This window comes from Nicotiana tabacum, chromosome 15, assembly GCF_000715075.1.
Source record: "Nicotiana tabacum cultivar K326 chromosome 15, ASM71507v2, whole genome shotgun sequence".
NCBI classification, from domain to species: Eukaryota; Viridiplantae; Streptophyta; class Magnoliopsida; order Solanales; family Solanaceae; genus Nicotiana; species Nicotiana tabacum.
In genome coordinates, this window is record NC_134094.1 from 64,918,361 (window position 1) to 64,941,853 (window position 23,493).

General features: G+C 39.1%; 1 long non-coding RNA gene across 1 annotated transcript; it reads left to right on the plus strand.

The window, feature by feature from the left end:
• Positions 1–712: 712 nt before the first annotated feature.
• On the plus strand, positions 713–14,131 carry LOC107820010 (uncharacterized). The gene is made up of 2 exons (XR_012699279.1): positions 713–1,100; positions 13,896–14,131. It is a non-coding gene; the product is annotated as an uncharacterized LOC107820010 (long non-coding RNA).
• The last annotated feature ends 9,362 nt before the right edge of the window (positions 14,132–23,493 follow it).

The window sequence follows — 23,493 nt, forward strand, 5'->3', positions numbered from 1 at the left end:
TCAAAAGGACCAATGAACCTCGGGCTCAGCTTGCCTTTTTTCCCGAACCTCCTGACACCCTTCATAGGCGATACCCAAAGCAAGACCCACTCACCAACCATGAATGCCAAATCAGGAACCTTCCAGTCCGCATAACTCTTCTGCCTGGACTGGGCTGTGCGAAGTCTCTCCTGAATTACCTTCACATTATCCAGGGCATCCTGGACCAAGTCTGTACCCAATAATTAGGCCTCGCCCGGCTCAAACCATCCCACTGGGGACCAGCACCGCCTACCATACAAAACCTCATACGTTGCCATCTGAATGTTGGACTGGTAACTGTTTTTGTAAGCAAACTCTTCAAGTGGCAAATATTGGACCCATGACCCTCCGAACTCCATCACACAGGCACGGAGCATATCCTCTAGAATCTGAATCACGCTATATATATTATGGTGAAATACCGCGCTATATATATTATGGTCCCCAAGTTTTTTTCCCACATATTTTAGTTCTATGAGTTCAAAAGAACCACATTTTGATTTCGGATTCCTAAAGACAGTGACCGACATTATTAACCAATAGAAGATAGATTCATTTGGAAGGTAGTCCCATTTTAGGGAAATAAAAATATCGAGGAAGATATCTTTTTCCCGTTACTTTTTTACTTTATCGACTTTTTCTAGTTACTTTACTTCAAGAGCACCGTCTCGGTGACCTGTCAGCACTGTTTTCCTCAACCTATTACCGCTAATATCCTTTGTCAGCACGCCGCCATCATCGTTTGTCTCCACGTGTTGCACCTTCATTGGCTAGTTCCAAATACGTCCGTTCCCCTATTCTTTCACCCACTATAAATTCACTCAATTACCACTGCCAAAAAATTAGAGATCCAAAGCGAGGTGAAGTATATAGAAGACGAACCGGCATGAGTACCATAATTAGAAGAAAGTTGAAATAAAGCGAATTGAAGATAGGAGTAGTAGGCAAGCGACTTTCTCGAAACGGAGAAACAGACTGATGAAGAAAGCCAAACAACTCTCTATTCTCTATGACGTTGATGTCGTCGTCATCGTCTTCTCTAGCCGTAGACAACTCTTCGAATTCTCCAGTACTAAAAGGTTCCTTCTTCTTCTTTTTCTTTTTCTAAACAAAGAAATTACTCTCTTTTGTGTTGTATTTATCTGAATGAGATGATTACCTCTGGTAGATTTTTACTATAATATTATTACTTTGAGCCCTAGATATTTTTTAAAAGCGGATTTTTTTTGTTTAGAATATTTATCGCCTGAGTGTAAGCACGACAACTAGCTATCTAAGCTGATAGAGATACGTTTTAAATTGATTATTTTAGAGGGTGTTTGGCTAAGCTTTTAAGCTGGTCAAACTGGCTTATAAGCACCTTTTGGCTTATCTACGCGTTTGGTAAACACTCAAAGTGCTTATAAGCCAAGTGCTTATAAGCTAAAATCAGCCATAAGTCATAAGCCGGTCACCCCCAACTTATGGCTTTTCAACTTATAAGTACTTTTAGTTTGACCAACACTTTTACTAGTTTATCCTTAATAATATTTTCTAATTCACAAAATACTTTTCCCAAAATAAATTTATTAACTTTCTCTTCATTCCATATTCGTTATTAATTCTTTTCTTTACAAAGAAATTTTTAATTTATAATTTTTTGAAAAAGATTCAAGGGTATTTTAGTCATTTTAACAAAAGAATAGCTTATCAGTATTTTTTTAATCAAACACATCAACTGTTTATTATCAGTTTCAGCACTTCTATCCAAACACGTAAATGCTTATTTTAAAAATCAGTTTCAACATTTAAAAAAACTTTTTAGCACTACAAGCTTATCAGCTATTAACAATCAGCTAATTCAAACGGGCTCTTAATCTTCCTTGACGATTTTTTGTTGCGTTGATGCGACCGATGCTTATGTCATGCAACAGGCTCTAAAAATTAAATTTTAATTGGTGTGTGTGTGAAAGACTCTTACTTCATGGCTCACAACTCAGGATCCGAGTCTTCTTCTTTCGTGACTTCTTTGCCTTTTGCCATTAAAAATTAACATAGACAGAGAGTTTTAAGCATGTGATATGCTGCTGTCATTTGCAGTTTTTGCGAGTAACATAAACTGAAATCTCATTAACCACCGACGAAGTTGAAGTTTTACTAGAAATTATGAACATGCAAGTAGAAAACTAGGCAATTTAATCTGGTTGTTAAGGTGTTCTACAAAAATCATTGTTTAGCCGAAGGGGTGATATATAGTAGAAAACGTCTAATGATAGGAATTTGACAAATTAATGTACTAGGTGTATGTACAGAAATTTCTTCATCCATGGAAGATCCATTATTTTATGTGTTGCAAAACCTGGGCACCTTATTTCATTAGGGCCTTTCCTATAATTGACCGACATTAAGGGTGTGTTTGGTACGATGAAAAATATTTTTCGGAAAATATTTTTTAATTTTTCATGTTTGATTGACTTAAATATTTTGGTAAATATTTTACTCATGAACCCATTTTTCTCCAATTGGAGGGAAATATTTTCCCTACCAAGAGAAAGAAAAATATTTTCCAAATCTCTTTTTCAACCTTCTCCACTCTATTTCCCATCCCACCAACCCACCCCACACCCCAATCTAACTCACCCCACCCCTACCCCACCCTCACTCTCACCCCCACCCTAAATAAAAATATTATAATAGTACTTTCTTTTCATGTTATAGACAGATTTTTGTTTTCATTTCAACAAATAAGTATTTTCTTTTCGTGATATAAAAAAGTTTTTTTCATTTTAACAAAAAAAATACTTTCTTTTCATGATATAGAAAAAAGTATTTTCTTTCATTTCAACAAAAAAAATATTTTCTTTTCATGATATAGAAAAAGTATTTTTTTCATTTCAACAAAATGAGTATTTTCTTTTCATGATGTAGAAAATATATTTTCTTTTATTTCAATAAAATGATTACTTTATTTTCATGTTATAGAAAGAGTACTTTCTTTTTCAACCAAAAAAGAGTATTTTTTTTTTTATAGTTATGGAGTATTTGTGTGAATTTTTAGAAGAATAATTAAATTGTTGAAGAAAATAGAGTCCTGAAAACGTTGGGTATTTTGAGGGGGGGAGGGAGGGGAGGGAGAAAGGAAACAAGGGGACTTAGGGAAAAGAGGTGAGGAGAGTAGCATAAAAAAATATTTAAAAAAAATATATTTTTTACTCTCTAATCAAACACTAAAAAATATTTTCTGGAAAATATTTTTTACTCACCAACCAAACAAGGAAAAATAAGTGATAAAACCACTCATTTTCCATGAAAACATTTTATATGAAAATATTTTCCTTCATACAAAACACACCCTAAATAAGAATGTCAGTCTTCTATGTTATTAAAGCAAGAAAATAAGGGATGATGTATTTTTATTCATTGAGTTAAAAGATAGTTATTTGAAAACAATTTTTTGGAAGAGTACTATGGTTAGAAAATTAGGACATCATTTATGGGACAGTAGCCTACGAGGACTAGAGAAAATCTCCGCTCCTTTTCTTTCCATTATCCCCAAACTAAGAAAGCCTAATCTTTGATATCTCTTTCTAATATTAGCTAGATAGATACTTCACATTATATATTTATATATAATATATCGAGAGTTGATGATACCTCCACCCGTCCCCCCTCCCCCCCCCCCAAAAAAAAAGAAATCAGCTGATCATTCTTATAATATTTGTTTAATAAGTAGAACAGGTGGAATTATATGCTTGAAAGATGGTTGGTCATACATTAATAAAATCTTGAAAGTGTGATCGTTAATTGAGAAGAAATTTAAGTGGTACTTTCCATATTGCCTGGACATCAAGGAGAGAATCGGAAGGTGGGTCTATATTGAATTTCTATTTGATTAACTTATACACCTTCCTTGGGAAGGTTGTTCTTAGACCTAGCTTGATCGAGAGAGACGTAAGCTTGGTACTATGCCTTGGATTGTACACGTTGGGTATCGGGCAAATGAATGAATAGTTATTGATGTATGTAAAATATAAATTATGAATCATTTTTATGGTTCCACATGAGAAACCTGTAAGAGCGCAACTTAGATTTTATTTAGTTAGTTTTTGCATAATTTCTTGAAGGGAATCATGTGATGGTGTTCAGAATAAAACAAAGTATCAAATAAAATGGATCTCTTAGTTAATTTTATCATAATGTACTTCATACACCTAACACTTGTACTCTAGAGTTCTAATTGTTCCTTTTTTTTTTTAACACTTTACATAGCTTTTCATCCACTTGACAACTAAAAGTTCTCCAAAAGTAGAAAATATATAGTTTAAAATTAGTTAGCACTTACCATATGATTTGGCCCGTCTTATTTCTATCTTGCATGTGAAAATATTATTTAGCGAGACAATATGTTCATGTCAATAGTATGCATAACAAAAGATTGATAGATAATAACTATGTACCTTTTTTGCGGAACCTTGGTTCCACATTGAAATTTTAGAAGAAAAGGTGGATTTAGTGTAACAACCCGGTCGGTCATTTTAAGAGTTATAGTCCCGAACCCCTATTTATTGCTTCCCCCGTATCTATTTCTGCTATTGTAACTTGCATGAAGGTTTCGTTTTGGGTTTTGGAGTGTTTTGGGACACTTAGTCCCTAAACGGAGATCGTAGTCAGAACTGTATGAAGATGACTCCGGAATGGAGTTTTGTCGATTCCGTTAGCTCCATAGGGTGATTTTGGTCTTAGGGGCGTGTCCGAATTGTATTTTGGAGGTCCGTAGCTTATTTAGGCTTGAAATGGCGAAAATTAAATTTTTAAAGATTTGGACCGGTAGTGGAATTTTTGATATCGGGGTCGAATTCCGATTTCAATTCCGGAAGTTGAAGTAGGTCCAAAATATTGAATATGACTTGTGTGCAAAATTTGGGGTCAATCGGACGTGGTTTGATAGGTTTCAGCATCGGTTGTGAAAATTTGAAGTTTCAAGTTCTTTAAGTTTGAATTGGAGGGTGATTCGTGATTTTAGCGTTGTTTGATGTAGTTTGAGGGATCGACTAAATTCGTATGGTGTTTTAGGATTGGTTGGTATGTTTGGTTGAGGTCCCAGGGGTTCGGGTGAGTTTCGGATGCTTAACGGATCACTTTTGGACATTGGAAGATAGCAGATTTTCTGGTGTTTTGTTGCAGACATTTTCTTCATCGCGTTTGCGAAGGAGTTCTCGCGTTCGCGTAAGGCATCAGGGAAGGTTACTGAGTTACTCTTCACGTTCGCGATGTGGTTCCCGCATTCGCGAAGATGTAGAACCCTGAAGCTACACGCTCGCGACATGGTCCTCGCGTTCGCGAAGAGGAACGGGCAGATGGAGCTTCAGGCATTTAAGCCTACGCGTTCGTAAAGAGGGTCTCGCATTCACGTAGGTTCCGCCAGTGAAAGGTACGCGTTCGCGAGAGGTCACTCGCGTTCGCGAAAGAGGAAATTCTGGTCAACATTTTTTTGTTCAACGCGAATGCGAGGCTTTGACCGCGTTCGCGAAGAAGGAATTAACTTGGCAGATATAAGGAATTAATTGGAAGCTCGGATTTGGACGAGATTTCGAGAGATTTTCAGAGACATCGATTGGGTAATGATTCTACACTTGATTTTGGTCATATCCCACTAATCTATCGTTAATTTCATCATTTAATTTCGGATTTGGATTGAATATTGGTGAAAAATGGGAAGAAGTTCTTCAACTAAGATTTTGTGTTTTGATTAGGATTTTGACATCGGATTTGGATATTTTTGGTACGAGTGAACTCATGAGTGAATGTGTGTTCATATTTTATGACTTTTACCCGACTCCGAGACGTGGGCCCGGGGAGACTTTTTGGGGCGATTTTTTAATTTCTTGCTTTAGCTTTGATTTCATTAATTAGATTAGTTTTTTATAGTTGTATTTATGGTATAAATTTGATTTTGGCTAGATTTGAGACATTCGGAGTCGGATATTCGTGGAAAAGGCATTGTTACCAATTGATTGAACTTGGTTCAAGGTAAGTGGCTTGCCTAACCTTGTGTTGGGAAAATCCCCTTAGGATTTGGTACTGTTGTGATATGTGAGCGCCGTGTACATGAGGTGACGAGTATGTACACGGGCTATATTGTTGTAAAACCCGAGTTTTACTGATTATCAAGTTGTTTTTTCCTTTTAAATTGAGTTATATTATTTTTAATGAGTATTAGTTTGTTTCCATTCTTATTTTATCTATTCCAATATGTGTAGTTATCTCGTTTAGTCTAATATCGCATGTCTACGTGCTTTAACTGCTTATTTGAACTTTGTGAAGCATGCCTAGTTGATTTCCTGCTTTTCCTTATTCTTTATCAGCCTTAACTATAGAACTCTTGCTGTTAACTGTGGTATTTATCGGTTTGAGCTGTGTGTTTGCTTTTGAGACTACGAGGCGGTTCCTCGGAAGTTCTCTCTGCACATTTACTTTTGAGACTACGAGGCGGTACCTTAGGAGTGAGACTACCAGGCGGTACCTCGGGAGTTCTCCCTGTATATTTACTTTTGAGATTACGAGGTGGCACATCGGGAGTTCTCCCTGCATATTTATTTTGAGACTACGAGATGGTATCTCGGGAGATCCCCTACTGTTTAACCCTGTGTGTTGTACTGTTATTTCGCTGTGCTTTCTTTTTGTTAAATTCTAGTCTCTTATTATATTATTATATTCTCCCGCTTTATTTATTATATACCAGTGGGCCTGACCTGACCTCGTCACTACTCTACCGAGGTTAGGCTTGGCACTTATTGGGTACCACTGGAAGGCACGCAGCAGAGGTTCCTATTGCTGCACCAACCCTCCATGAGACTCTAGCCTAGTTCATAAGCATGTTCAGCACCTTAGCTCAGGCTGGATTGATTCCATTAGCTCCCACCGCATCTCAGGCCGGGGGAGGGGCACAGACTCCCGCAGCCCGTACTCCTGAGAAGAGGGTCCAGGTTGATCAGGCCGAAGAGTTCATTCCTATGCCGCCGGTAGCTCCGGTACAGCACGAGACCAGGACAGCTGTTTCAGAGGCGGAGTAGTTCAGACTTGAGAGGTACAAGAAAAACCACCCACCTACCTTCAGCGTATTAGCTACAGAGGATGCTCAGGGTTTTCTGGAGGAGTGTCATCGTATTCTCCATACTATGGGCGTAGCAGAGACGAGTGAGGTTTCTTTTACCACCTTCCAGCTTAGATGAGCAGCCTATCAATAGTGGCGTGCTTGTGAGCTGAGTAGTCCGGATGAGGCAGCTTCACTTACATGGACTCAGTTTTCGGACATATTTTTGAGAGAGTATGTCCCTCAGAGCCTCAAGGACTCATGGCGCACGGAGTATGAGCAGCTCTACTAGGGTGCTACGACTGTGTCAGAGTATGCAGTCCGCTTCAGTGATTTGGCCCGACATGCACCGGCCTTTGGTTCCACAGTTCGAGAGAGAGTTCGACGATTTATTGAGGGACTCCACCCTAGTATCCAGATTAGTATGGCCATGGAGTTGGAGATGGATATCTCTTATTAGCAGGTCGTGAGTATTGCCAGGAGATTGGAAGGTATGCTTTCCCGGGACCGAGAGGAGAGAGAGGCCAAGAGGTCTCGAGAGACTGGTTCTTATTCTGGAGCTCATGCCCTAGCAGCTCGCCATGGTAGGGGTTATGTGAGTCGCCCCGTTCATTCAGCTCTTCCAACCGCCAGTGGTGTTCCAGCCCCTGCTAGGCCCCAGGAGCCTTATTATGCACCGCCAGTATCTAGTGTGCCTCCTGCTCGGGGTGCTTTTAGCGGCCAGTCCAGCAGACTTGGCCCGAGTCAGTCATAGTAGCCACGCCCTTCGAGGAGCTGTTTTGAGTGTGGCGACACTCGCCATATGGTGAGGGATTGCCCCCGACTTAGGAGGGGTGCACCTCTGTAGACTTCTCAGCCACCACATGCTCCATCGGGTCCTCAGGCTATGATTCCAGCACCATCTACCGCCCCACTGCTCAGCCAACTCGAGGTGGAGGTCGGGGAGGTTGAGGTCGCCCTAAAGGGCGAGGCCAAGCCAGGTATTATGTTCTTCCGGCTAGTACAGAGCCAGTTGCTTCCGACTCTGTCATTACAGGTATTGTTCCAGTCTGTCATAGAGATGCGTCGGTATTATTTGACCCAGGCTCTACGTATTCTTATGTGTCCTCTTATTTTGCCTCGTATTTGGGCGTATCTCGATATTTCTTGAGTTCCCCTATGTATGAGTCTACTCATGTAGGATATTCTCTTGTTGTGGATAGCATGTATCGATCGTGTTTGATTGCTCTTTGTGTTTTTGAGACCACAACCAATTTATTATTGCTCAGTGTGGTAGACTTTGATGTTATCTTGGGCATGTACTGGTTGTCACCCCATTATTCTATTGTTGATTATCACGCTAAGACTGTGACGCTGGCTATGCCAGTCTACCGCGATTAGAGTGGAGAGGTACCTTAGAGTATACTCCCGGCAGAGTTATTTTATTTCTTAAAGCTCAACGAATGGTTGAGAAGGGGTGTGACGCGTATCTAGCTTATGTGAGAGATGTCAGTATTGATACCCCTACAGTTGAGTCAGTTCCAGTAGTTAGGGACTTTCCAGATGTATTTCCAACTGATCTTCTAGGCATGCCGCCCGACAGAGATATTGATTTTGTCATTGATGTTATGCCGGGCCCTCAGCCCATCTCTATTCCTCCGTATCGCATGGCTCCTCCTGAGTTGAAGGAGTTGAAGGAACAGTTACAAGAATTTCTTGAAAAGGGCTTCATTCGGCCTAGTATGTCACCTTGGGGTGCTCTTGTCTTGTTTGTGAAGAAAAAGGATTGTTCTATGCGTATGTGCATTAATTACTGCCAGTTGAACAAAGTTACAGTGAAGAACAGGTATCCATTGCCTTGTATTGATGATTTATTTGATCAGCTACAGGGTGCCAGGGTATTTTTCAAGATTGATTTACGTTCCGGCTATCATCAGTTGAAAATTCGGGAGCCAGATATCCCGATGACTGCTTTCAGGACTCGGTATGGTCATTATGATTTTCTTGTTATGTCTTTTGGGCTGACCAATGCCCCAACAGCTTTTATGCATTTGATGCACAGTGTGTTCCAGCCTTATCTTGACTCCTTCATTATCGTGTTTATTGATGACATTCTGGTGTACTCCCGGACTCAAGAGGATCATGAGCATCACCTGATGATTGTGCTTCAGACCTTGAGAGAAAAGAAGTTATATGCAAAATTTTCAAAGTGTGAGTTTTGGCTAGACTCAGTGGCATTCTTGGGTCATGTAGTATCAAGTGATGGGATCCAGGTGGATCTAAAGAAGGTGGAAGCAGTGTAGAGTTGGCCTAGACCGTCATCAGCTACGGAGATCCAGAGTTTTCTTGGTTTGGCGGGGTATTACCGTCATTTTGTAGAGGGATTCTCATCTATTGCAGCACCTATGACTAGGCTGAACGAGAAGAGTGCTCCGTTCAGGTAGACAGAGGAGTGTGAGGAGAGCTTTTAGAAGCTCAAGACAGCTTTAACTACAACCCCAATATTGGTATTGCCTATAGGTTTGGGGTCTTACACTGTATATTATGATGCATCGCGAATTGGTCTTGGCGCGGTGTTGATGCAGGACGGTAGGGTGATTGCCTATGTGTCCAGACATATGAAGGTGCATGAGAAAAACTATTATGTTCACAACCTTGAGTTAGCAGCTATTGTTCATGCCCTAAAGATTTAGCGGCACTATTTGTACACTGTTCCTTGTGAGATTTACACCGATCATCGGAGTTTGCAGCATTTGTTCAAGCAAAAGGATCTTAACTTGTGTCAGCGGAGGTAGTTGGAGCTACTTAAGGACTATGATATCACCATTTTGTACCACCCGGGGAAGGCCAATGTGGTGGCCGATGCATTGAGTCACCGAGCGGAGAGTTTGGGGAGTTTAGCATATCTTCCAGCAGCAGAGAGACCCTTAGCATTGGATGTTCAGACCTTAGCCAGCCAATTTGTGAGATTGGATATTTCGGAGCCGAGTCGAGTGTTGGCTTGTGTGGTCTCTCGGTCTTCTCTTTATGATCGTATCAGGGAGCGTTAGTATGATGACCCCCACCTGCTTGTCCTTAAGGACATGGTCCAGCACGGTGATGCTAAGGAGGTCACTATTGGGGATGATGGCGTATTGAGGATGTAGGGCAGGCTTTGTGTGCCTAATGTAGATGGTTTGCGTGAGTTGATTCTTCAGGAGGCTCATAGCTCATAGTACTCCATTCATCCGGGTGCCGTGAAGATGTATCAAGACTTGAGGCAGCATTACTGGTGGAGGAGAATGAAGAAGGACATAGTGAAGTATGTGACTCGGTTCCTAAATTGCCAGCAAGTGAAGTATGAGCATCAACGACCGGGTGGGTTGCTTCAGAAGTTAGAGATTCCGGAGTGGAAATGGGAGCGGATCACTATGGATTTCGTTGTTGGACTCCCACGGACTCAGCGGAGGGTTGATGCAGTTTGGGTGATTGTGGATAGGCTGGCCAAGTCAGCTCATTTCATTCCTGTGATGACTACCTATTCTTCCTAGCAGTTGGCTCGAATTTATATCTGTTAGATCATCAGGCTTCATGATGTACCAGTATCTATTATCTCTGACCGGGGTACGCAATTTATATCATGGTCATGGAGAGCCGTACAACATGAGTTGGGTAGAAGAGTGGAGCTGAGCACATCATTTCACCATCAGACGGACGGACTGTCCGAGCGCACTATGAAGATATTAGAGGATATGCTCCGTGCGTGTGTGATGGAGTTTGGAGGGTCATGGGACCAGTTCTTTCCACTTGCGAAATTTGCCTACAACAGCAGCTATTAGTCGAGCATCCAGATGGCACCGTATAAGGCTCTGTATGGTAGGCGGTGTCGGTCCCCAATGGGTTGGTTAGAGCCGGGCGAGGCCAGATTATTGGGTACAGACTTGGTCCAAGATGCCCTGGATAAGGTGAAGGTGATTCAGGATCGACTTCGCACAGCCCAGTCCAGACAGAAGATTTATGCAGACCGAAAGGTACGCGATGTAGCATTCATGGTTGGAGAGCGGGTCTTGCTCTGGGTATGGCCTATGAAGGGCATTTTGAGGTTCGAAAAGAAGGGCAAGCTGAGCCCAAGGTACATTGATTCTTTTGAGGTATTGCGGCGTGTTGGGGAGGTTGCTTATGAGCTTGCCTTGCCTCCCAATCTTGCAGGGGTCCATTCATTCTTCCATGTTTCTACGCTCCGGAAGTATCATGGCGATGCGGCTCATGTGTTGGATTTCAGCTCAGTCCAGTTGGACAAGGATCTATCTTATGTTGAGGAGCCAGTGGCTATTTTGGACAGGCAGGTTCGAAAGCTGAGGTCAAAGAACATTGTTTCCGTGAAGGTTCAGTGGAGGGGTCAGCCGGTCGAGGAGGCGACTTGGGAGACCGAGCATGATATGCAGAGCCGTTATCCTAATTTTTTTCACCACTTCAGGTATGTCTTTATGCTTGTTTGAGGACGAATGATTGTTTTAAGAGGGGAAGGATGTAACGACCCGGCTGGTCGTTTTGAGAGTTATAGCCCCGAACCCCTATTTATTGCTTCCCCCGTATCTATTTCTGCTATTGTGACTTACCAGGAGGTTTTATTTTAATTTTTGGAGTGTTTTGGGATACTTAGACTTAGTATTTGGATCGTAGTCAGAACTGTGTGAAGACAACTCCCGAATGAAGTTCCATCAATTTTGTTAGCTCCGTTGGGTGAATTTGGGCTTAGGGACGTGTCCGGATTGTGTTTTGGAGGTCCGTAGCTTATTTAGTCTTGAAATGGCGAAAGTCGAATTTTTGGAGATTTGGACCGGTAGTGGAATTTTTGATATCAGGGTTGGATTTCGATACCGGAAGTTGGAGTAGGTCCGTAATGTTGAATATGACTTGTGTACAAAATTCGGGGTCAATCGGACGTGGTTTGATAGGTTTCGGCATCGGTTGTGGAAATTTGAAGTTTCAAGTTCTTTAGGTTTGAATTGGAGGGCGATTCGTGATTTTAGAGTTGTTTGATGTGGTTTGAGGGCTCGACTAAGTTTGTATGATGTTTTAGGATTGGTTGGTATGTTTGGTTGAGGTCCCGGGGGGCATCGGGTGAGTTCCGGATGCTTAACAGATCACTTTTGGACTTTGGAGGATAGCAGATTTTCTGCTGTTTTGTTGCAAACATTTTCTTCATCACATTCGTGAGGGAGTTCTCGCATTCGCGTAAGGCATATGAGAAGGCCATATGAGTTACGCTTTGCGTTCGCGATGTGGTTCCCGCATTCGCGAAGATGTGGAACCCTGAGGCTACGCGTTCTCGACATGTTCCTCGCGTTCGCGGTGAGGACCGGGCAGATGGAGCTTCAGGCATTTAAGCCTACGCATTCGGGAAGAGGATCCCGCGTTTGCATAGGGTCCGCAAGTGAAAGGTAAGCGTTCGCGTTCGCGAAAGATGAAATTCTGGTCAATATTTTTTTGTTCAACGCGAACGCAAGGCTTTAACCGTGTTCGTGAAGAAGGAATTAATTAGGCAGATATAAAGATTCAAAAATGAGGGTTTAGCCATTTTTATTTGTAAAAACATTAGTTTGGGAGCTCGGATTTGGACGAGATTTCGAGGGATTTTCAGAGACATCGATTGGGTAATGATTCTACACTTGATTTTGGTCATATCCCACTAATCTATCATTAATTTCATCATTTAATTTCGGATTTGGGTTGAAAATTGGTGAAAAATGGGAAGAAGTTCTTCAACTAAGATTTTGGATTTTGATTGGGATTTTGACATCGGATTTGGATAATTTTGGTACGAGTGAATTCGTGAGTGAATGGATGTTCATATTTTGTGACTTTTACCCGACTCTAAGACGTGGTCCCGGGGAGACTTTTTGGGGTGATTTTCTAATTTCTTGCTTTAGCTTTGATTTCATTAATTAGATTAGTTTCTTATAGTTGTATTTATGGTATGAATTTGATTTTGGCTAGATTTGGTCCATTCGAAGTCGGATATTCGCGAAAATGGCATTGTTACCGAGGTAAGTGACTTGTCTAACCTTGTGTAGAGGAAATCCCCTGGTACTGTTGTGATATTTGAGCGCCGTGTACATGAGGTGACGAGAACGTACACGTGCTATATTATTGTAAAACCCGATTTTTACTGAGTATCAAGTTGTGTTTTCCTTTTAAATTGAGTTATTAGATTGTTTTCATTCTTATTTGAGCTATTCCAATATGTGTAGTTATCCCGTTTAGTCTAATATTGCATGTCTACGTGCTTTAACTGCTTATTTGAACTCTGTGAAGCATGCCTAGTTGATTTCTTGCTTTTCCTTGTTCTTTTTCAGTCTTAACTGTAGAACTCTTGCTGTTAACTGTGGTATTTATCGGTTTGAGCTGTGTGTTTACATTTGAGACTACGAGGCGGTTCCTCTGGAGTTCTCCTTGCACATTTACTTTTGAGATTACGAGGCGGTACCTTGGGAGTGAGACTACCAGGCGGTACCTCAGGAGTTCTCCCTGTATATTTACTTTTGAGATTACGAGGCGGCACCTCGGGAGTTCTCCCTGCATATTTATTTTGGGACTACGAGATGGTATCTCGGGAGATTCCCTACTGTTTAACCCTGTGTGTTGTACTGTTATTTCGCTGTGTTTTCTTTTTGTTAAATTCTAGTCTCTTATTATATTATTATATTCTCCCGCTTTATTTATTATATACCAGTGGGCCTGACCTGACCTCGTCACTACTCTACCGAGGTTAGGCTTTGCACTTATTGAGTACCGCTGTGGTGTACTCACGCCCTTTCCTGCACATATTTTTTGTGTGCAGATCCAGGTTTCTCGTACCAACCTCATACTTAGTTGCAGTCATTTATGTTTTTGGAGAATTTCAAGGTACATCTGCCCGCGTCCGCAGATCCTCGGAGTCCCCCTCTATCCCCCTATGTTGATTTTTCTCTTAATTCTATATACACTAATGTATAGAACAGTTAGAACTTCGTAGAAGCTATGTAATTTAGTTAAATTCCATTAGTATCTTTTTCAAGTGCACCTATTTTTATGGAACTTTGCTGATCGGGTGTATTGGAAAAATGTCCCTTGAAGTTTTTGGTACATCATACTCAACAATTAAAAGTTGGACTGACGCAAGGATTATGATAAAATGATCTTGTATCCGCTCTCCTTCAACTTTTTGTTTTTATTTTGCTAAGTAGTCTTGCTATCTTATATTTGGTGTCCTTTTGAAGGATTAGAGCATCATTAATTGTTAATTGACTTTTTAGATTTTATTGTGAAGGTACAATTATGAGCAAATATTAGGATATAATTAGTGACCTCAATTAAGGTAAAGGATTTTTTAGTTATATCCACTTGAAATAAGGACTTCAAAATGTATCATAACCTAAAATTATGGAATATGGCCAAGAGGCCACGAGTGTAACATTAATAATATCTTATAGCATCTATTAATTATAAAGTTGTTTTAGCTATTACATGTGTGAGATATACATATTGACAACTCAATATGTGGATCACAAACTTAGTCATGTAACATGATTCTCTTCTTCGGACGTTATGCAAACCATACATCTCCAAAATACATATAATCATAATCATAGAGCTGATTAAGAAATTACAATAGATTAATGTGGGCACAAGCTTACACAAACAGGAACGATAATGCATTTTGGCTAACCATCAATGAAATGTGCTAATGAAGATCAACAAGAAAGCTCGTTAGTGTCAACTATTGAACTTGTAAGTCGAAGATAAAGGTGTAATTGTACTAAACCGCATCTTAAAAGGACAATGAAAAGAACATAGTGAATACATAATCCTTGTAGCATGTGATATAATGTGACATAGTAATAACTCCTCATACGTTCATAAATTGATTTCATACAATTGGAGACATATCGGAGACGTGTGTGCTATCTATGCATTGATATTCGGCCATTTGATGTGTCAATCTTCCATTTGAAGTCAAAATGTCATCATATGTACAATACGAGGGAATGTACCACAAGTAAGCACAGACAATGGCCGTATGTGACGTGCCACTGAAAATATTTATGAGAGTCGAGGATAATGCCTTCTCAACGTCTGTTGTCATAAGTTTTCCTTTAGTGTATTTTTACTTATGGGTATTATTATGTAGGTAATGCGTTTCATTCTATATCAATATTCTACACTTCACTTTCATATTCTTAATTATATTTGCACGACCCAATACGTGGCTGGATGGGACGCCAAGTGCCTCTGTCCTCTCATCCCTTCGATGAAGCATGATTTTTGCTTTTTGAAATTTTTTGGTGCAAGTATCTTCAAGGTAGAATGTGTATTGTTGTGGTTTGTAGTGGCATCTAGGTATGCAATGCCTGAAACGATGCATAAAATATGAGATAAAGGGGCAAACGTTTGACAACATTGTTATTTGAGTGAAGTTGCCATAGGAGTTGAATCTTAAAGCAAGCTAGGCTTCAAGAATGATATTCTTCGACACGCGCTTTAGACGTGCTTTGCACAAAGATGATCTTCGAAGGTAAGAAGAATTAGGATCAGAATATTTAATAGGCGAAGTGTTGTATCTCCGAGTGACTGTCTATGTAGAGCGCATGTTGGCAATGACAATACTTCGCCTATGTTATTCACTCAATCATGTAAACAACTAACATTTTTTGTATCTTCAATTAAGTGTAACATTCTGACATCATAATTTTGTGGATTCCACGAAGGTCGTAAGATAGCCAAAGTTTAGGCGTGTGAAAGGAGAGGAGCAAAGGATGCCTTGGCACAAGGCATGTCAAGGCATGGGCACGGGCACACAGGAGGTCAAGGCATATGCAGGAAGCAAGACGCCAAGAAAAGGGGTTGGGGGCTTACCTGGTGCCTAACTCGTAAGGATGGCAAGACGCATGTGAATGGTAGACGGGCATCTGAGCTTTGCGGAGCATGGAAGAACATTGTAGCCTATGATTACTAGAGTCTTGGTGATTAATAACAGTTGAGGGAGCATAATGAGCATGTGAATAATGCCCAATACAATAAATATAATATATTTTACTATGGAACGTTGTAGAGCATTTTAGAAGGATCTAGAGATTGATGGAGCATAATGTGTATAAAAGACTTCAGGTTATGTTGGACAAAGGTCTACTAACAAAGTTGAACAAGCCAGCAAGTTGCAGAAGATTTTAGAAAAACCTAGGAGGAGTATAAAGTAGGGTTTTGAGTTCGGTGATGATAAACTTTAAGTAGTTTCTTTCTGTAACTTTTAAGTGCTCTTAAACTCTTCGAGTGAGCCTATAAACGGCAAGTCACTTTTACAACCTTGTGAGTGCTTATAGCTTTGTGTGATAAATCGGGTGGGCATCCCCCTTCATTCCCCAATCTTGTTGCTGGTTTTTCTTTTGAATCGTAAGTGTTGTTGGCTAGTTAAACACCATAATTGTTCTAATGGTGCTTTCTGTCGCTCCTAAGGCATACTTGGATGCTTGTTGAGGCTTTTACAAAGGTCAAGGCACCACTATGGAAGGTTGAACTTTGCATCTATGAATAGGATAGTAGGGCTAAGTGTTGAGAAGCAAGTAAATGATTAGGTCGGCGACAAAGTGATATCGGAGCATACTTACTAGGTTATAAAATGTGAAGCCAAGGGTTAAACTAGAGTAGATCCGCATTGTTGTGGGAGTATGCATAGGTACTGATGGAGTATCATGCACTCATGGTAAGAAATTTTGGCAAGTCAGAAAGAGCGTGTTAGTGTGGTGCATGGGCGCGAGAATGTGTTCATCGAGAAAATAAAGAATGAACGGCTCGAGTCGAGCAAGAAAGAGAGAGGTTGTTTCCATGAGGAGAGAGAGATTGGCAATAATTTATAGATGAGGCGGCGGAGCCACCACCACATGATACTCCCAACAAGTTGCCTTGTTGGAGGTAGGTGAATTAGCTGCCAATAAAGGCTAGAGAGAGTAGAAAGTGTCGTATTCATGCTTGAGTCACACGCATTGCTGGGGATTGATAGCCTCGAAGGTTAAGTATAAAGGAGATGCTCACCATGAATAAGGGTCGCAATGAGCGCATGCATGCCTTAGAGGCTAAGATGATTAGGGGTGGATGCACCGTGGCTTGGGATAACGCTTCGTTAGAAAAGTTAATGCAAAGACAAAATATCGAATACAACTACCAAACCTTGAATAAAAAAAACTTGGGTCGGCTATATGCGCCCCCGCTGATCATGTTAACCTCATATAATCTCATGTTAGGCTAACATTAGGCAAAATAAATAAAAGGTACTAGAACCTTTTTTGTATTTTGTACATATGTATAAATCTTTAAAGACTTACAACTAGTTGAAATGCATATCTCATAGTGTAAAAGTAACATAACATGCATCTCTCGACTAAGAGGTTTCGCTTATGTAAATTCTTTTTTCACTATGTCCTATTTTCTTGCCAAGTCATCGCAAATCTTCAAAATAATTTTTTTAAAATTAACTTTAGGTCTTACCTCATCATTTTTTATCACCTTCTATGATCGTGATTTTACATCTACGAATTGATACATTTGGCGATCAACGCATGACACGTTTTTTACTCCATATTCTTAAGCGATATTTTTTATTTTATTTTCGATGTGCATTACTTTAACCTTCTCGTGAATGTGTTCATTTTTTTTGTACAATATTGTATGGCCTCACATCCATTTTAGCATTTGCAACTGAGCAACACTCCAATGTGTCAAATATAAAATATTACTGGTCTTATAATAGTTGTATATAAAACTAACGTTTCACTCTGGGTGAGCATTTTATCACATAATACTACGATAATACTCTGTTACAACCATTCAGTTTTTATTAAAAAGTAATATATTCATCTATCATTTCATTCTTTTGGTGCAGTGAGCCTAGATAGATGTAACGACCCTACCGGTTATTTTGAGTATTATAGTCCTGTTTCCCAATTTATTGCTCAATTTATGCTTTACAGTTGATATATGGCTTATCGGGATAATTTAAGTTCGAAAAGTTGACATGATGTTGCCTTATGTGTAAACGACCCCGAATTTAATTTTGATGACTCCGTTAGCTCCGTTGGGTGATTTTGGACTTAGGAGTATGTACGGATTGTGATTTGGAGGTCCTAGTGGAATTAGGCTTGAAATGGAGAAAGTTGAATTTTGAGAAGTTTGACCGGGGGGTTGACTTTTTGATATCGGGGTCAGAATCAGATTCTGGAAATTTAAATAGGTCCGTTATGTTATTTATGACTTGTGTACAAAATTTGAGGTCAATCGGACGTGATTTGATAGGTTTCGGCATTGAATGTAGAAGTTGAAATTTTTTAGTTTTATTAAGCTTGAATTGGGGTATGATTCATGGTTCTAGCATTGTTTGATATAATTTGAAGTTTCAACTAAGTTTATATGATATTTTAGGACTTGTTGGTATGATTTGACGGGTCCCAAGGGGCTTGGTTAAATTTTTGGATCATTGTTGAGAGACTAGTAAAGTTAAGAAATTTGGGAGTTTGACCATGGTCAATATCGGGTCAAGACGATCTCTTTTCAGTGTTTTGAGTGTGCGAGCAGGTCTGTAGCATGTTTAATGATTAAAATTCATATATGGTTTGTGTCCGGGAGGTTCCAGATGTGTTTTAGGGTGGTTTCAGATCATTTCGGAGAAGTTTGAGTATGCTGGTTTCTGGTGAGGTACTGTTCATTCGCAATTGCGAACCATTAATCGCAATTGCAAATGTTCACTCGCAATTGCAAAAAATTGGTTGCAATTGCGAACACTGTTCATGGGAGGTACTGTTCATTTGTAAATGCGAAGTTTTTGTCCGCAAATGCGAACCTGGACAAAATGTTTAAGATCTGAAAATGGGACTTCGTCCCAGATTTTATTTTTGACGAATGGGAGCTCGGGAAGAGGCGAGTTTTGGGAGATTTTCAAAAAAACTAACGGGATAAGTGTTCTTAACTAAAATTTGGTTAAACTACCGAAATCCATTGCTATTTTTATCCCTAAATCAGTAAATTGGGTTGAAAATGGTAGAAAGTTTCATAGATTTTAACTGAGGATTTGGAGATCGAGTTGATGTCGGAATTTGGTAAAATTTATATGGTTAGACTTGTTATTGGACGAGCGTTCATGTTTTATTGCTTTTGTTGGATTCCGAGATGTGGGCTCCACGAACGATTTTTGAGCTAAATTTCAGATCTTACTGAAAAATTAGTATTTTTTATGGAATTAAATAAATTTTATTGACTAAATCTAATTATATGTGGCTAGATTCGAGGCGTTTAGAAGCCAATTCACGAGGCAAAGGCATAGTAGAGTAGAGAATTACACTGTTTGAGGTAAGTAACAGTTCTAAATTTTGCCGTGAGGGTATGAGACCCCAGATTTTTGTATTATGTGATCAGTTTTGAGGTGACACACATGCCAGGTGACGGGCGTGTGGGCGTGCACCGTAGGAATTATGACTTCGTGAAATTCCATGGAACTGTGTAGTTGAATAATCTGTTGTTATCTGTACATTCTCCATGTTGTAGAGACATTGAACCACAAATCATGTTTAGATTATGTGTTGGCACTGTTAGGACCCATATAGGTCGTGCACATGTTGAATTATCTGCTAAATTATTATTTTGTACTCAACCATAATTTACTTATTTATTTTATCTCAGTCTCTATTGATTATTATTGATGTATCATACTATTGTTGTTTGGGCTGAATTGCATGATCATTGAGAGCCCGAGAACTTGGAGAGATTTATGACTGAGTGAGGCAGAGGGCCTGATTGTGAGATATTATACTATAGCACGTGAGTTGTCCGTGCGGATCCAGATATTATACTATAGCACATGAGTTGTCCGTACAGCACGTGAGTTGTTCGTGCGGATCCAAATATTGATACTATAGCATGTGAGTTGTCCGTATAGCACGTGAGTTGTCTGTGCGGATCCAGATATTGATACTATAGCCCGTGAGTTGTCCGTGCAGCACGTGAGTTGTCCGTACGGCTTATAGCGCTTGGGCTGTAGGAGCCTCTCCGGAGTCTGTACACACCCCTAGTGAGCGCAGGTACCTACTGAGTGCGAGTAACGAGTGCTGAGTGATTGTGGTCCTGAGAGGATGCATGTGATTTCATTATTGCTGCACTTCAGTTGTCTTATATCACTGTTTGAAAATTTCTGAGAGATATTATCTTATGTTTCAGTTGAACTTGACATGAAATTACTGTTTTGAGCTTAAATGTTGAACTTGAAAGCATGCCTACATTATTATGTTGGAAATTATTATAATTGGACTCAACTATGAAGCTCGTCACTACTTTCAGTTCCTTATTTATTATTATTACATGCTGAGTTGGTTGTACTCATACTACACCCTGCACCTCATGTGCAGGTCCAGGTATCTCCGGACACGGCGGTTGCTAGTTTTTTAGAGTTTTATCTGTTGGAGATTATCGAGGTAGCTGCTTGGCGTTCGCAGACCTTGACTTTCTTTCCTTTCAGTTTCTGTATTGTTTTATATTTTCATATAATGTTTTTAGTAGTCACACTTTGTTATCATTTAGATGCTCACATACTCAGTTACACCGAGTTTTGGGAGTATTTATATTTGTACTTCTGAGATTTCTTCAGCTGAAATTAAATATTATGTTTTCAAATTTAAAAAATATAGTATTTTATTGAGATTGTCGGCTTGCCTAGTATTGAGATAGAAGCCATCACGACATGTAAGATTTTGGGTCGTGACAATAGAGAAACCATAATCTTATATAATATCACCATAATCTTGTGCTGACTAAATATGCAATGCATATATTCAATATTACTTCTACTTATTTTAAAGTTGTTATGTTCTAATGTGGTTTTCCTCACTTCTAGTTTTTGGTGGACACCTTTCCTACATTCATAAATTAGCACAATATTATTGGCAAATAGCATATAATGTGGGACATTATTGATGTTTGATTAACTCATTCATAACTTGGGTAAATAAGTACGAACTCAATGTCAATCTTTGGTGTAAACTCAATTTCCCAAGCTACCTTTGTACCTCCTACTACTGTTTTCATGCTAGTGACGACTTCGTTATATATGTCTTTTTCCCTCCTTATATTTAATATAAGTTTATTTCTTTTTTGGTACACACCAAAGATCCTTTCAAGGTTCTCTATTATATGATTTTCTATGTTAATGAACACCATGTGCAATTTTTTTTTCTTTTTCTCATTCATAACTTGCATCATTCTCTTTAGAAAATATATAGTCTCTGTTGTAGAACCAACTATATAAATTCAAATTTGTTCTTTATGCTAAATCTATGTTTTATTACTTTTTCCTAATGTTCTATTGTATTACTCATAAGTTTAATGCCACGTTAATTCAAACTTTGAATCTCTCTTTTATTTTTATATAAGTTGGAATTAGATATTCTTTGTTTCTCGTCGGGCAACTCGCACCACTTCTCAGTATAACATTAAATAGTATGGTAATATCACGATTCAAAGTCTCTCCAAGGTCGTGATGGCAACTAGACGACCCATTATGTGAACCAACAAACAATTCACAAATTCAAATCTCATAACACCATAACTAAGTCTAAATAGAGATAATAACACAATACAAGTCTAAAGTTGTCAATGCAAGTGTAGAAATAACCAAACTACTCGAACCCGGAAACTTGTGTCATGATGTCATGAGCTCTAATAGTATCAAAAAATACAAAAATTTAAATAATACATCACTATCTGACACAAATAAAACAGTAATTTAGAAAGTGACTTCTTGCACTGTTGTCGAATAAACAGCTTTACCTCGAGTCTCCAAGCCTACAATTATACGGTCTCCTAGATTTCACTAGTGTCAGGCTCAGTATATGCACACAAATCTATAGAAATGAAATATGAGTACAACCAACATGTTACTAAGTAAATATCATGATAAATCCCATGAAATAGTAGCGAAATACTGTCAAGAAGATACAATTCATAAGTATACATAATAACATAAGAAAAGCATAGAAGCAGTGTATAAAATATGCATAGTTTGAGCATGAGATAAAATACATGTTTTCATCAATTATCTAGTCTAATGCACATGCCAATGCATCTAAATATAACATATATAAGGATGTGCAAAAGTATCATCTTTACGACTGCATTACAAAGAGCCAAATATCAAGGGCGTTTTATAAATGCTCAATCTTTACAGTTATGTTCTACTAGACCAAGTTTCCAACAATACCTGCACCTATATCCAAAATTCACAAACCAAAAAGTATGGACAACTCGCATGCATCTCATAAGAAGGGCATGAATACTCACGTGCTATAATTACATCGAGGTTTGGACCTAATATAAAAGTATAAATGATTGTATGTATTCCGATATACATATCTATATAATATTAAACTAGCATGTGAAGGATGCCTATAACATTATACTAGCATGGAGAAGATGCTTAAGTAGTCATGCAACTAGTAAAGAATTTAAAAAATGTAAAGCATGTAAAGAGTATAAGCATATCAAACTACCCCAACATGAATAAAGCTGGTACATGCATGTACGCTCGTCATCTCACATATGCATTACCTGAAACACGTAGAATATATTAAACAAGTTCACTTAGGAAAAATTCCCTCAAGATGGAGTCAACCAAGATACTTTAATCTGGGCAAGAGTCAACCTTCAAATATCGCTTTACCTTGCTCAGCCTCCAAATGTTTATAATCTCGCCAAAAGTGCTAAACGATGTCAAATATAGTCGTATGACTCATTTACATAAGAAAAGATTTAATCTTGGTCAGAGTCGATATAAGTCAACAAAAGTCAATTCCGGGTCTACGTGATCAAACCTCAAAACAAATGTCAAATGCGATTACTTATAACCTCTCGAGTTCAAATATAATTAGATTTTCAATTTGAGTCCAAATCGGTATTCGAGTTCGAAAAAGTACTTCATTTTCTTTAAGTTAAAATCCATATATTTACCTTTTGATTTCATGATTTAGGTGTTAAAATTCATAGATACTCATAATACATAATTAAAATCATATGTGGATTACTTACCCTCAAGATGCAGGTAAAAATTAGTGACGGGTTCCCAGAAATCCAACAATAGTAAAATGAGTTCAAAATTTCAAAATTAGACGTTAAATACCCTTTAAGCTAAAATGCAAATCGCAATTGTAATCAGCCCTCATCGTGAAACATAGTAGCCAGTTACCCTGCGCAAACCGTGATGGGGAGCCATGTGATTGCAAAGGCCAAATGGCCTGGCTCCAGGTTTGCGTAATTGCGAGCTAGACCATGATACCACAATCCCAATTGTTCGTTCTTCCCGATAGCAACCCATGGTGCATCTGATCGCTATGCAAAAAATTGAACCAGCAAATATTAAATTTTCCAAC